This window comes from Theropithecus gelada, chromosome 18 (genome assembly GCF_003255815.1).
Source record: "Theropithecus gelada isolate Dixy chromosome 18, Tgel_1.0, whole genome shotgun sequence".
Taxonomy (NCBI): Eukaryota; Metazoa; Chordata; class Mammalia; order Primates; family Cercopithecidae; genus Theropithecus; species Theropithecus gelada.
In genome coordinates, this window is record NC_037686.1 from 68,980,329 (window position 1) to 68,996,488 (window position 16,160).

Genomic DNA, 16,160 nt, shown 5'->3' on the forward strand with positions numbered 1-16,160 from the left:
AATAACTAAACCACCTCCAATAGATCATAGACTCAAAAGTAAAACATAAAACTATAACTCTTAGAAAAATAATAGGCAGAAATTTCCAGGATCTAAGACTAGGCGAAAAGTTCTTTGACCTAACACCAGAAGTACAATTCATAAAAGGAAATATTGACAAGTCAAAATGTTAAAATGTTTGCTCCGTGAAAGATATTGTTAAGTGAATAAAGAAAATAACGTACAGGCTTGGAGTAAATATTTGCAAACCACATATCTTTTCAATGTCTAGTATATACAGCATCTCAAAACTCAAAAGTAAGGAAAAACAACGTAAATTGAAAATGGGCAAAAGTCATGAACAGACATTTCACCCCAGAGGATATGCAGATGGCAGCAGATAAGCACTTGAAAAGATTTTCAGCCTCAGAAGCCATTAGGGAAATGCAAATTGAAACCACCATGAGCGATTTCTACACCATATCAGAATGGCTAAAAGAGAAAACAGTGAAAACACCAAGGACACAAAAAAAACCCTGATCAGTTATACACTGCTGGTGGAAATGTAAAACATAGAGACCCTCTGAAAAACAGTTTGGCAGTTTCTGACAACACTAAACATACAATGTTTAGTGTATGTTTTACTATGTTGCCCGGCAATTATACTTTTTGGCATTTGTCCCAGAGAAATAAAAATTTGTTCATGCACAAACCTCTACAGGAATATTTATAACTCAGATACCCTTCAGTGAATGGATGGTTCTGCAAACTGCAGTGCATCCATACCATGAAATACTACTCAGTCATGACAAAGGAATGAATTATTGATACATGCAACAACTTAGATGAATCTTCAGGAAATTTTGTTGGGAGTGAAAAGCCCATTGAAAAGGTTACAAACAGCATGATTTCATTTATATAGCGTTCTTGAAATGGCAAAATTATAGAAATAGAGGGAAGATTAGTAATTGGCAGGAGTTAGGGATGCCAGGGGAGAGGGGCTGCAGTGAAGTAGGTTTGGTTGGAAAAGGGCGACATGAGGGAGCCTTCTGGTGATGGAACTGTTCTGTAGTTTGCCTGTGGTGATAGATACACGAACCTACACATGTGACAAAATTGCATAGAACTAAACACGCACACACACCACACACAAATGAGTACAAGTGAAACTGAGAAATCAGATTAAGGTCTGTGGATTGTGTGAATATCAATATCCTTGCTGTGATCTTGTCCTATGGTTTTGCAAGATTTGGGAATTTGGAAAAACTGCATGATGAGTACAAAGGATCGCTACGTTATTTCTCACAGCTGCATGTGCATCTACTGCTTTTGTAAAACAAATAATTTGTTAAAAAGATATTGCAAAAGGGAAGAAATGAAGAGAAAATTAAGAAATTGCCAGTAGGATTAGAGAATTAGAGACGGTTCAAGTAATAGAAAGAAGGCAATATCGTTAGGTCTTAATGGATTTGGACATGGGGACTAAAAGGGAGGGAGAATTGAGGATGAAGCCCAAGTTTCACAGCCCCAGAAATGGCTGTCCGCAGGTGCCGCTAACCAAGAAAGAATAGCCTGAACACACTGGACAGGGGCTGTGCATTCAGCTGGCAACTGTAGGACAGTGTTTTGAACCCACATTTCTCTATCACTGATGTGTCCCACAGACTCCATGAGTCAGCATAGCCACGATGGAAGGCGTGGTGCACAACAATTATTTCATCCCACTCCCTCACCTCCCATAACCCCTTCTGATCAATCTCCCAGTCCTGAACTCTCCTCCTCAATGCTTCTTTAATCTGCCGATGCCCGTGTCTGTTCAATCACGTGCACTCCCTCAGTTCCCACCAACGCCCGTCATGTAGGGTACTTCAAAGGTTCCTGGCCATTCTCCTGATCTTCAGATTCAGCCCCTTTCAATCCATTATCCCAATGACAACTAGAGTGATCTTTCTAAAATGTAAATTTAACTGTTATCCCCATTGGCTTTAGGGAAAAATGGAAACTTCCTAGGTCAGCCTACAAGGAAAGTACTAACAGGAACCATTTTTGAAATGTGTGAGTCCCCCTGTATCTATTCCCCTTTCTTGAAGCACCCTAATTTCCTTTTAGGGAATTCCTCACTACATTGTGTGCATCTGAGGTAGGACATTAATCCAGGCACCTGCTCTTTTGCTGTGGAAGCTCAGGCGTCTCCTCCAGGCTCCACTGGCCAGATTCCAAACCTCACTGCCTGTATACATCAAAAGGGCAGCCACTTGGCTGAGGCAAACTTTGCCAGTCAGACTCTCTCACTCCTAAAATGTGGAATCTATGGAACAAATGCAAGAAATGGAAACCTAGTGGATATCAACTCATTCACTCCACCCAGAAGCCCCAGGGGCCATCGGGCAATTCCTGCTACAAGACCCTCTGGAGCTGCCTGGTTTTTATCTTTCCCTTTCTTTAGTCTTCCCTTTAATCCTGGGAGCTTCCCCATATACTCACAGCAAATACCATTTGAGCTAAGTTAGTAAGAAGCAGTTGCTGGTGCTGGTGACCAGAGAACCCTAACTAATATCATAACCCCTGCCCCAGCCCTTGTAAAGTTCCACTGCCCTATTTCATGTTCACTCCCAGCACCACCTTCCCTCAAGTCTGTCTTGCCACTGTGCCAGACAGCTTGCAGAAGTTCTTGAATATCCTGGATTTTGCAAACACTATGGCTTATCCTTCCAGTCTCAGCTCAGATATCATCCTCTTTGGATAGTCTCACCCGACTAGCCCTCCCACTCCAATCTAACCTGGATTGTATATACTTCTCTTCCTATAACATCCTGTCACCATCATCGTCATGGCCATAGGAGACTGCGTAATTTCTCGCTTCCTTGTCAAAACCCAGCTACCAAATAAGAAACCCTTGGGGTCAGGGACTGTGTATTGTGCACCACTGTTTTCCAGGGCCTATCCCAGTGTGGACACGGTGCACATTAGGCACGTATTTGTTAAATCCGTGTGTCAAGCAAGGAAGAAGGTAGGAATGTCCTATGTACAATTGGGCTATAGAAATCTGAGTTTCAGAAAAGTGTTCAGAGCCGGAGATCAATATTTAGGTGTCATCAGAGTCTGAAACTTAATAACACTCAAAAAACAGAAACAGAAGAAGGAGAGGGGCAGGGAGGGAGCAGGAAGAAGGAGAAGCCTTCCGAGAAGGGCCAAAGGGAGGCAGGGAGGGAGGGAAAGAAAGGGTAATACCTTCTAGAACAGCAACATATCAAGGACAGGCATGAGGGGAATGGTCTAAATGCCTGAGAAGAAACATGAGAAGACAGGGCAGGAAGAGAGCAGAGTGCAGAGCTCAGGGAAAGCTGGAGGAAGTCAGGCATGTGTGACCCTTCAGATGCGCCCTGTGGGTAGAGAAGACTGGGTGTTTGCTTATGAGGAAAGCATTGCATTGGTAGGTTTGGTTGGTGGAAGCAGAAAGTGAGCTGAGGAGTGACAGTTCACTGTCAAGGACAGGAGAGAAAGAGGGCAAAGGTCATGGGGCTAACAGGGTTGTGGGGGTTTTCATAGGATGAGAAAACATTGAGGAAACTGAAATGCCGGGAGGAAGGAGCCAACAGAGGATGAGAAACTGAAAACAGAAAGAAAAGTGAAAGAGGATGGTATTACGAATGGAAAAAGATCCACAAAAAGATGGGAAGAAAATGGATTCATGCACAAATGAAATGGAGACACTTCGCTGAAAAGAGAGAGTAAGAGGTGAGAGTGGACGTGGGTTGTTGAGGGGCACACACTTCCAGGCATCAATGTTTCCTCTGTGTGATCAGTCATTTGTAGAAAGACCGATCTGGGGAGGGTGGCAATGCTTCAATAGATTGGCAAGGGGTTAAAGTTTCAGGGTGAGTAATGAAGATATTATTATTCAAGGAGATTTTTTAAAAGTTGCCAGGTATCCCTGAAAGTTGAGCAAAAATGCTGTACCACTCAGCAGGGCTGGGTCTTTCTCTCCAGCAGACTCCAGAAGCCCAGGCCCAGGCGTGCAGGCAGCAGAATGGATTCCTGAGCCCTCAGGATGAGCCAGCACAGGGACGGGCGACAGACTTTCTGACCCCTCTTCTGTGTTTGTAAGGAATTCTGAGCTCTTGGATGTCAGCCAACGTCTAGCCAAACCCCCATTTTGCTGTATTTCTGATTCTACACAATCAGTTTCCGACAATGTTTCTAGTCTACTAACAAAGCTTATTCATTGCCCTAGCAGCAGAAAAGATTCCAAAATTCATGTTCTCCATAATTCAGACCAAAGTCAGCACCATGGCAGGTGTGGGTAATTTGGCCAACTCGCTGGCCACGATTCCGCACGTTGTAATCCATCATCATTATGAGCTGCATTCACGTTTCTTTCTTTGGCATAACATCTGAAATGCAAAGGGATTGTTAGGACAGAGAGAGATGAACCAATGAGATATCAAGACTCAAATATGTGCTTTGTTAGAAATGAAAATGGAAATATGATTCCAGGGGAAAAAGGACTTTGTCGCAACGTGGTCACACACTCCTTTCAAAACATGAAAAATAAATTCACCCTCAAGAAAAAGAAGAAAAATGAATCTGACAGATTCATTCTCTCCTATCTTGAGGTTTCTCCTCTGAGCCTATGCATCAAGGATCAGTCTGAACAAGCAAGGCCATGCCGTCAGGAAAGATAGCCCGCACTTGCATTGTTCCGAATGTGTCCTCTCTTGGACAGTCAGTGCTTTTAACTCAAATGTGATTAAGTGGCTTGTCCCAGAAATGAAAAAAAGTCAGCTTCCAGCCCAAACACAAATAGATTATAGACTCTGTGAGTATCACTCTCATTCCCTACATTCACTACAAATTTGAATTTTCATACCTTTGATTATACTTATGATGCAGAAGGGAAACAAATATCCCACAGTTGCCCATTAATTACAAATAATGTAGTGGAATTATGCATTCTGGACTGAAGTAGAATTATAGAATATGGGCAGAGATTTTCCAGATTATCAGGCCAACACCCTGAGATCGTAGGTGAAGGAAGGGACGAGCACAAGGCCCACAGCTAAGTATTTCCTACCGGAGCAGTTTCCAGCACATCACACTGCCGGTTAGCTGGAACACAGACATTTAAGCTCCTCGATTTAGCTGACATCTGTCTTTGATTGCTTTTTTCAGGTAGATTTTTCACATACCAAAATGTGCATATGGATAAACCATGACTAGGACACAGTAGTCACTCAATAAATACTTGTTAAATGCTTCCTGAAATTGGTGCACATGAGAACCCCTTTGATCTCATTGGAAGTCTCAATCACAAATGACTTTCAGAGATAAAAGGAATCTTGACGGCGTCGCTAAGGATCATAATATAGTTATTCAATTTGTTATAGAATTATCCTAACCATTTCTGAACCAAATTTTGGAATACTAAGTCTAACAATGGACTTTTCTGATTTATGAACTAATTTATATAAATATTCATCACTTCATTATACTGTTAGTGAATCGTTTTACTGGAAAATTTTTAAATTGCTTGGAGTCAGAACTATCTCAGAATGTACAAAATATCTATAAGGCAAGATCAAAAGATCCAATCACAAGACAGAGTTAAACAACTTGAACTTCACGATGCTCATTTTGAGTCATACTCATCTCCAAAGGGATATGATTTGAAAAATTGCACAGCACTCAAATGTACCATGTAATGTATAACTCTCCATGCATAGACCAGTTTATAGAGAGAGATCGATGATATAATATCATTATCTTAAGCCTACTATAATTTGCCATTAATTTCATCTTTCTCTTACATATGGAGAGAAGTAAGGTCCATTCATAATGCCATAGCATTTTTTAATCCCTTCTCATTAAATAGTTTTTAGCCCATGGATCCATTTTTGAGTATGTATCTTGTAATCTGCCTGGCTACACAAAGACTGTGAGGTTTTCCTGATGGATATCCAGGCCACCTTCTTACCTACGAAAATCAAGTGTCACATTCACTGTTACTCCCCAGATGGAAAGCTACAATACACCTTAACAATTTCAGATAGATTCCCAAGTCAAGACTCTATCAAGATGATATAAAAAGTTTGAAGATGTCTGAAGAAATAATGTAATCACAACATTCTTCTTTCTTTCAAGGTACACAAATCGGCTAATTATTACTGTGCTGAACTCACTGCCCGGAGAGGTTGTATGTCTAGAAATAGAAGTCAGTCACTTATAACGTAGAAGCTAGAGAAAGGATGACTGATTGGGAATGGGAATGTGGGGTCCTTCAAGCTTATTTTCCAAAGAAACTCAGGAGGAAGCATTTGGAAGAAGCCGGTTACACCCAGCTTTGCTACTAATCTGTTACTAACTAGCTACTTAATTCAGATAACCCGTGTTCTCCCATGCAGGAGAGTGACAAACTCAGAAGCAAAATAAAATTATGGCGAACTTCCAGTGCCAATATTCTATGGTTTGCTATGTTTCAAATTTAGTGCACAATGTGAAAATGTTATTTAAAACCGATTTTGGTGAAGACACAATAATGGCTGGCAGAAAACAGGCGTCTCCACACGCCTGTGTTGGACAAGTAGCCAGTGTGGACGAGACAGGGCCCTCAGACCAGGGTGTCAGCTGCTGAGGAGCCCGTGAGGGGTCTCCCTTGAGTACCCAGAGAAAACCCCGGGTGCCTCTGGAGATGGGCCCGCCCGACATGACGTGACACAAGCGAGCATCAGCGCAGGCTTTTGTCTTTATGAGACATGCCTTCCCCTGAAACACTGTGGGGGCTTCCTACAGGGCTAGTATTTTTGCTGCCAAGCTATCTGTATCCGTTCGGTTTCAGATGTTTCCTTTCTCCCCTCTTCTGCCCCCCTCCCTCCTTTTTAATTTAACTAGAGAAAATGACATGTTAATTTCAGCTCCACCTCTGCTGGGTCATCGTCAGGTCAGCAGATTAGAGACAAACGGGAGAAAGGAGGCAGCGGCTCCGACGTCAGGGCAGCCTGGCCGCATCCATCAAGCTGCGAGCGCGCAGCAATGACAGGCATCTGTCAGAAAGCAGGGGCGCCTCATTAACAGCCGCTCACCTGCCCTGAGCTACACCTCGCTTATAATAATATCGATCATTCACTCCAAGGTGTTGCTTTTTTCCGCTCGGGGGAGGAAATAGCAAGCACTCGGTTTCCCCCCCTCCCCCCTGGAGTTCACAGGCTAAGTCTCTTGGAGAAGGGAAGAAGGGGTGGCTGGGGTGGGGAGGGCACAAGAAGAAGGCCGTCCTGGAAAGGGAAGGATGACATCACACATGAAAAGAAGGCATCTCAACCTACTGTCAGAGATCAACCGATCGATCGGGTCACCTGGATGTTGAGCCATCCACATGCAAACCAAGGAAGGACAGTGTGAGCGCCTGGCTGGAGAACTGCATCAGGAACCAAGACACCTCCTCATTGTCCTCCTCGAGGGATTCCCCTGGGCAGAAAGATTCTAAGGCCAATGCTTAGCTTTTCGCTTTGTTTCTTGTAAGCAAGAATAATTTAAAAACAACAAAATTTTGATTTTGATGAGCTTTTGAATCTCCCACTACTTGTCTCTACCAAACACAGGCACTTTTTCTTTCATCGTGTCTGTCTCTAGCTCACAAGGGTGATGTGATCATCTTACGTGTAAAAGAAAACCAAATTTCACTTCTGGTGGTGACTATTGTCTGATTTATCACTACAGTAACCACCCAAGGAAACCATGCCCACAAAAAGCATTCTTCTGGAGAAGGTTGGTTATTCGTACAAAACTAAATTTAATTATGTTCCCCCAAAGAAGCACTGTCAGGAGAGGGGCGTGTGTGTGTGTGTGTGTGTGTGTGTGTGTGCAGGTGCACACGCCTGGGCAGTCTCTGGTTCTGGGATGTGTGCATTTTTCTTTTTTTTTAATTAAATTTTTTGAATAGGTTTTGGGGGAACAGGTGATGGTCGGTTACATAAGTAAGTTCTTTAGTGGTGATTTCTGAGATTTTGGTGCACCCATCACCCGAGCAGAGTACGCTGTACCCAATGTGTAGTCTTTTATCCCTCACCCCCTCTCACCCTTTCCCCCAAGTCCCCAAAGTCCATTGCATCATTCTTATGCCTTTGCATCCTCACAGCTTAGCTCCCCCTTATGAGTGAGAACATACAATGTCTGCTTTTCCACTCCTGAGTTACTTCACTTAGCATAATGGTCTCCAATTCCATCCACGTTGCTGTGAATACCATTTTTTTTTCCTTTTTATGGCTGAGTAGTATTTCATGGTGTATAGATACACATATATATACATGTATTGTATATATGTATTATATGTATGTGTATATATACACCACATTTTCTTTATCCACTCACTGATTGATGGGCATTTGGGCTAGCTCCATATTTTTGCAATTGTGAATTATGCTACTATAAACATGTGTGTGCAAGTGTCTTTTTCGTATAATGACTTCTTTTCCTCTGGGTCGACACCCAGGAGTGGCATATCTTTGATGGGCAGTGAATAAACCCTTTACAAAGCTTTAATGATAGGCTCAGAGCTTAAACCTGGGCCACCATCCAGAGTTGACCACAAAACACAAAAAATTATTACTCTTCTACCGTAGGGAAATTAAAAACATGCACGTGCGTGCACATGCACACACACACACAATCAGCCCTTTTTAACTTTTGAAAAAGGAAGCTAACAACATACCTTGTTTCAGGTTGAAAAAGTAACTAAAGACCGCTATAGTTCAAGAGAGTACAGATGATAACACTGGGGCTGAAAGCAGCTAGGTGACCTTTCTGCATTTGTACAAACCGGAGGAGGACAGAGCTGAAGTTTTAGCAGGTCCACGGCTCCTCGGTGCCCCACTTATGAGTGAAGGAGAGATACATGTCTGTGGCAGTAAATAGTAATAACAAAACAAGTTGGTGGCAAATGCATATGAGAAGGGGATGAGTTCAAGTTTCTCTCCCGGCGACATGGCAAGGCCAGGACCAAACACAGCCATGCTAGAGACAAGCTTCCCACATCCGGAGCCTGCAGGAAATATTCCCAGCATCTCCTCACAACTTACCCTCCTATGGAGCTGGAGGGGTGACTCGTGCGTCCTGGGGGATCAGGTCACATAAAAAGGGTGCTCCTCTGCTGAAAGGGTTCAGCCCCCGAGGGTAGACCCCTCCACTGAGGGCAGGAGTTCTTCCGTGGGAGACCACTGCCCACAGAAATGGCAGAGCAGGGTTTCTCTATTTTAAAAAAGAGCCATTCAGAAGTGCAATCCCTTATCTGTAATTACAAAACTCCAAAAGATTCGAAAACTGAAAATCTTTTCCTAGCCCTTTTTGCAGCAAAATCTGACCTAACCTTTACTGACGTGAGATTCTTTATTTGTAGTTTTTATTGATCCCAATTAGAGTGACCATTCCTACATTTGACTGCAACTATATTTGGTATTTGACCAGAACGCCACCTCTGACTCCACTGGAAGCGTGATTTAGGATGCAGTACGTGCACCGCATCATTTTTCTAAAATCAAAAAGATTCTGAATTCCAACGCCCACATGGCCTTGATGGTTTTAGCTCAGGCATTGGAAACTCACTCTCTCCGTCACCTCGGATCTGAAGGGATTCTGCACATTTCTGTCTAGACATCTGCTGACATCCCATCATTCCTACAGAAGACAAAACAACTACCAAAAAATACATGGTTTGCATCATCGTGTCTATTTTGTGGTTTCTGGTACCCCCACGTTGGAATTGCCCATCAATTATTGTTGTCCCTTCTTTTCTAGATAACAAATGAAGGTCTTGGTTAATAACAGTTCTGCCAGGAACACTGTGTTAATATAAACTCGGACGGAACAAAAAGCTTCCTCTGCAAATGAGCTAGCTCCTAATGACGCCACCATCGGTTACTTCCGTGGAAACTGCTAAGCTTATTTTGTGGATAAGCTTGTGGAATCCAATGGGAATAGTATCCCCAGAGGAATGGCAAGAAATTGCATGCATAATTAGCTTGGCCAAATCTTCATGCTTCCTTCTCTGATTTGCAAAAAGTCACTATCACAGTTGCTCTAAGGGGAAAAAATAAAATATAGGCCTTCCCCAATTCTAGTTCCCGAGAATTTAATCTATATCACACAGGATTAAAATATTGATTTTCCAGTAGGCTACTGGAAGATAAGAGGCGAATTTTGATGCAATAGTCTTATGTGTAAAAAAAGCCAAATTCCACTTCTGGCGACTATGGTCTTACTTACCATCTCCAGATTTTTCCCTGCCGTTTGCCTCATCCCTTTATGCTTCACAGAAATTGTTTTCAAAACTTCCTATTTTAAATCAACCACCTGGATGTCTGAAAAAGATTCTTTCCAATCACAGGGGGAATGATCCTTTCTAAAACACAATCCAGATTCATTATGCAGCTCTTTATGTCTTCTTTATGTACAAAAAAAAAATCGAAAATGCACACACTACGCACATTTTATTTTTTTAGTGTCTCTCTCTCCCTACATCTTGTCACTCTTCCTTCCTCTCCCCTCTCTCTCTCTCCCCCCAACTCCCTCTCTCCCCCTCCTTCCCTCTCTCTCTCCCCCACTATCTCTCTCCCCATCTCCCTCTTTCCTTTCTCTTCCTCTCTCTCTCTCCCCTTCTCCCTCTTTCTCTCCCTCTCTCCTCTCTCTTTCACTCTCCCTCTCCCTCTCTCTTCCTTTTCTCCCTCTCTTCTCTGTCCCTCCCTCCCTCTCTCCCTCTCTCCCTCTCCTTAATTGCCAGGCCTTTACAAACCCATGCCTGCGAAAGAAACACCCGTCTATTGCCTGTCAAACAATGCCTGGCTGGGAAAGCTATTGGGTTTATAGAAGAGACAAACATTTCAGGCATGCCATTCTGGGGTAATGAAGCATGGCAACAAAATATACCTGTGCAACATTTGATAAAGATGAGCTGACACGCCAGTCCAAATAGGCTCTTTTGTGTGTCTGCACGTGTCTACCATCATTGCTTTCATCTTAAAACAGGAAGGTAGCAATAACCGCAGCAGCTGGCAGGGACCATAAGGGGGAGAGCAGCTCACACAATTAAACGTCGTTTACCTCTGGCCTTTATTTCACTCCCACTACCCTTAATTTATTATATGTTTTCTCCCTTTCTATGCAAAAAAAAAAAAAAAAGTGGCTCAATTTTTCTTTCTTTCTCTTGCTATCTCATTCCTTTTATGGGGCATTGGAGAAGACAATAGGCAAAATCCCTGGGTGTTTAGCACTGGATTTTAAGTTAAAATGCTTCTTAGAGGGGATTTTATGGCTTTTATTGTTGCTTGATTAATGCAAACCAAAATTAAATCCTACAGTTACACATGGTACATCAGCCAGAGAGAAGGCCAACTGTACTTGCTGCTTGAGTGTACAGAAAACATCTTTGGTTGCTTAATCTTCAGACAGACAAAGGGTTGGGGGAGAGAAGGGGAAAGAAAGGGAGAGGGAGGGACACAGAAACAGACAGAAAGATGGAAGGCTGATCTGCAGACCAGCCAGAAAGTGAGACAGGAAGATGAAGAAAATTCAGCAGCCCACATATGAGCTGGAGAATCATTTATGGTCACTCATCTTATCTGAAGTCAAAGCACTGTTCATTCTGGGTTGGATTCTTTTTTTTCTCCGTTCCTTCTTGGGGACAGTCATGGCCACCACCCGTGGTATCCCACACACAGGTGGTATCCCACACACAGGTGCCTAGCGTTGAGTAACCACCGGCCTTGGCAGGCAGGACTCAGAGACCACAGAAGGGGTCTTTCCTGCCTCCCTGACTACTTTCTATAAACCTGACTTCACAAAGGCCCATACAGGATATTGCCTTTATCCTATTTCATAGAGGAGAACATCCTATTTATAAAAGCAATGCAGTGAAACTGAAAGGGCATAATAGCTGCTCTGTATTATAAAGCTCTTCTGTTGAAAGAGCTGGACAAAGTGCCTTGGGTTATTTGATTTTTTTCTCCTTCTTCTAATGGCAGTAACAGTTTTTGGTGATACACATGATGGCAACAATGAATGCTTTGTGGCACGATGACCTCTACGAAAATGAGAGACATACAGGTTTTGCTTTTGTTCACTCAGCTAATTACCAACCTTTCATTATACCTCTACTCGGACATCTAAACTTCAGTTAAGCTTTACGTTTAAGTGGGATGGATCTTCAATTTGCCTACCTAAGGGAAAGATGTCTCTAAATGGCAATTACCATGCAAAATAATTTGGGGTAAGGAACATTTTTATTCCCCTCAGACCTTGTACAGTGATAGTCTGTACTCAAGACAAAACCTTGGCTAGAGAGATTAAAGAGCAGGTGCTTGGAGGCTGGGCACGGTAGCTCACGCCTGTAATCCCAGCACTTTGAGAGGCTGAGGCAGGCAGATCACGAGGGCAGGAGATCAAGACCATCCTGACCCACACGGTGAAACCCCATCTCTACTAAAAATACAACAATTAGCTGGGCGCAGTGTTGTGTGCCTGTAATCCCAGCTACTCAGGAGGCTGAGGCAGGAGAATCATTTAAACCAGGGAGTCGGAGGTTGCAATGAGCTGAGATCACACCCCTGCACTCCAGCCTGGTGACAGAGTGAGACTCTGTCCAAAAAAAAAAGAAAAGAAAAGAAAAGAAAAGAAAGCAGCACGTACTTGGGATTTGCTATTGAAGAATCTGGATTTGACTATTTGCCCTGCTACTTGTTAATTGGGGAAAGTCTTAATATGCTTGCACTCCTGCTTCCCGTTCTGTAAAATTAGAAGACTCTAGACCCACCATAGATGTTGGAGAAAATCAAATGAATAATGAATGTAAAAACACTTTGTAGCCTGCAAAATGCTATACATAGGTCCATTTGTTTTTTACAGTTTTAAAAGTAGTTTATAAATAAAGGTAAATTCCAGAAATGATTACAGAATTAAATTGCGTTAAAACTTGAAAACTTAATGATTAAAAAAAAGAAAAAAAGGCAATACACTTACAAATTGCAATGCTTTAGGCCTTCCAGATTCTTCAGTTTTATAAAATTCTCAGTTATTTAAGGCTTCTGTCTTTTCAAAGTCATTACATCCACTTCATTATTTTAATTTGCGAAGTAATGGTGAAAATATCCCTGGAGATTTACGGGAATGGAAACCTTCTAATGGAAGTCATTTAGTGAGTTGACTATTGTTTTATTGGTAATAGGAAACACAGTCCTTAAAGGAGGAGATGTAGTTTGGGGGAAACTGCATAAACTTATCACAAAATTAGCCCATTTCTTAATCATAAGAAAATAGTGGAGTTAACAGAAATTCCTAAGGTAAATTAAGAGACTTTATTATTTCCTTTTGTTTCAGATTTGAAATCAGGTTTACAGAGGCATCATATGACAATTATCAACTTCGATAAACACAGATTGTCATGGAACTACCGCCAGAATCGAGATGGAGAACATTCTATCATCCCTGTTATATCCCTTTGAGGCTAATCTCCCACCCTGTTCCATCCACCAAAGTCCCTAGCAGCCACTGATCTGTTTTATGTCCCTCTGGTTTTGTCTTTGTCAAAGTCTGAAGTAAAGGGAATCATGGAGTGTGTGGCTTTTGTCTTCTCTCACTTAGAGTAGCCCATTTGAGAGTCATCCATGTATTGTTTAATCAATTGTTTATTTGTTTTTTGAATAGTATTCCATAGTATAAATATTCTGCAGTTATTGATTTGATGGATATCTGGTTTGCTTTTAAATTTTAGCAATTATGAATAAAGCAATCTGCACATTTACGTAAACCCTGTACATTCATTGCTCAAAGTGCAACTCCTAGTGAGTATTCTGCCCCTAAAACTCAACATGGACAGGGGTTTGTATTAATAGATACTTCCATTTCTCTTAAATATCAAGGACTGGGATTGTGAGTTATATAATAAGTGCATGTTTCATTTTAGAAGAATCTGTTAAATTGTTTTCCAAAGTCGCTATGCCATTTTGCATTCCCTGCAGCCATGTATGAGAGTTCCGGTGGCTCCACGTCTTCACCAACACATGGTATTGTTGTTTCAGTTCTGTTTTGTTTTGTCAGCAATTTTAACAGGTGTGCACTGGTACCTCATTGTGATCCTCATTTGTGCTTTCCTAGTGACTAGCATCCTTTTGCATGCTAATTTATCACCAATGTAGCTTGTCTGGTGAAAGTGCTTTCAAATCATTTGGCTGTGTATTTTATTGAAGTGTTTATTTTATTATTGAGTTGTGAGTGTTTTCTATGTAGTCCATATACAAATCTCTTATCAGACATGTGTTTGGAAGATATTTTCTTACAGTGTGATTTGTCTTTTCATTCTCTTGACGGGGTCTTCTGAAAACCACAAGTTTTAATTTTTATAAAATCTAATTTTTCCACTTTTATATTCTAACTCATGCTTGTGGGCATGTTTAGTGCTTAAAATTTATTAGAAAGACCCACTTACCAATTAGAGCATCCTTCTTAAACAAACAAAGTGATCCTAAGAATTCCTTAAGGCAACATTCTTCCTTTCTTTTAGTGAATGTGAAATTCACTAAGGGCTCATTAGGATCATGCCCTGTTTTAGCTTCAGTTGGATACCTGGTGGCTTAGGGCTCAGGATTAATAAAGCTAACGAGGCTAATCCTCACCTAATTATTAATTCAAATGTCCAGAATTTGGTAAATTTAAGAGTAACACGACTGCATATGATTTATATTGTTCTACCTTTTCTGTTCCTGACTGAGGTTTCTTAATGAAATTTGAAAACAAAGAAACTGATTATAAATGATCTACCAATGATCCATAAACTTATTGAATGAATAATTCTTATGTACATATATATCTCATTGATATATATTATAAGGGTTTCTTTTTATTTTTATTGCTCTTTTTTTTTTGAGGGGTTCAGCTTACAAGATCCTCCTCAATTAAAGTGTTGATGTCTTGTTTGAAACAGAGGTGGGTAGATGCCCGATTTTCTTGTTACGAGTTTCTGGGTTTCCTCTTTATACTTACCGGCCCTGGCCCCACCTTCCCTCATTGGAATTCTCTGGAGCCATGCTGGTGCTGGTTCATAGTTCTCGGGCCTTTCTCCTGTGGGTCTCCCATCTCTGCTGTTGCTGATCTCTCCTGTGTTGTTACTCTTAACATTTCAGTTCATCGTCTCTATGCTTCTCATGACATCTTTAAGTACACACTTTCCTCTGACTACTCAGAAAATAAATGGCATTTTTCTTGCAAGCCATCCTGCATTTTTAATGCTTGTGTAATCACTGCACAGTTCTGGTACCTCATGCCATGATGCCTACTGCTCTGTGCCATTTGTATTCTCTTATGGTACAGTCGGTCCCTTAAATTCCTCTAGGCAAGTCTTCTTGTGAGTCGTTCACACCAAGAACAGGCAGACCTGAGCTCACCAGTCCTCCATGCGGTGGAGCATTCATGACCCCATCCTCAAGTCTCCTCCGGGTCCTACAGGCTGGCCAGCCACACACACCTGCTGCTGCACTCCCTGGCCACAGGCAGGTCTTGGCAATTCACCTGCTCTCTGCAATCAAACCGAGTGCTTTAGAAATTCCAAATCCCACCGGGCGTGGCAGCTCACGCCTGTAATCCCAGCACTTCGGGAGGCTGAGGTGGGTGCATCACCTGAGGTCGGGAGTTTGAGACAAGCCTGATCAACATGGAGAAACCCCATTTCTATTAAAAATACAAAATTAGCCGGGAGTGATGGCACATGCCTGTAATCTCAGCTACTCGGGAGGCTGAGGCAGGAGAAACACTGGAACCTGGGAGGCAGAGGGCAGAGGCTGCAGTGAGCAAAGATTGCGCCATTGCACTCCAGCCTGGACAGTAAGAATGAAACTCCATTAAAAAAGAAGGAAGGATGGAAGGAAGGAAGGAAGGAAGGAAGGAAGGAAGGAAGGAAGGAAGGAAGGAAGGAAGGAAAGAAAGAGAGAGAGAGAGACAGAGGGAGGGAGGGAGGGAGGGAAGGAGGGAGGGAGGGAAGAAGGAAAGGAAGGAAGGAAGGAAGGAAGGAAGGAAGGAAGGAAGGAGGAAGGAAGGAAGGAAGGAAGGAAAGAAAGAGAGAGAGAGAGACAGAGAAAGAAAGAAAGAAAGAAAGAAAGAAAGAAAGAAAGAAAGAAAGAAAGAAAGAAAGAAAGAAAGAAAGAGAA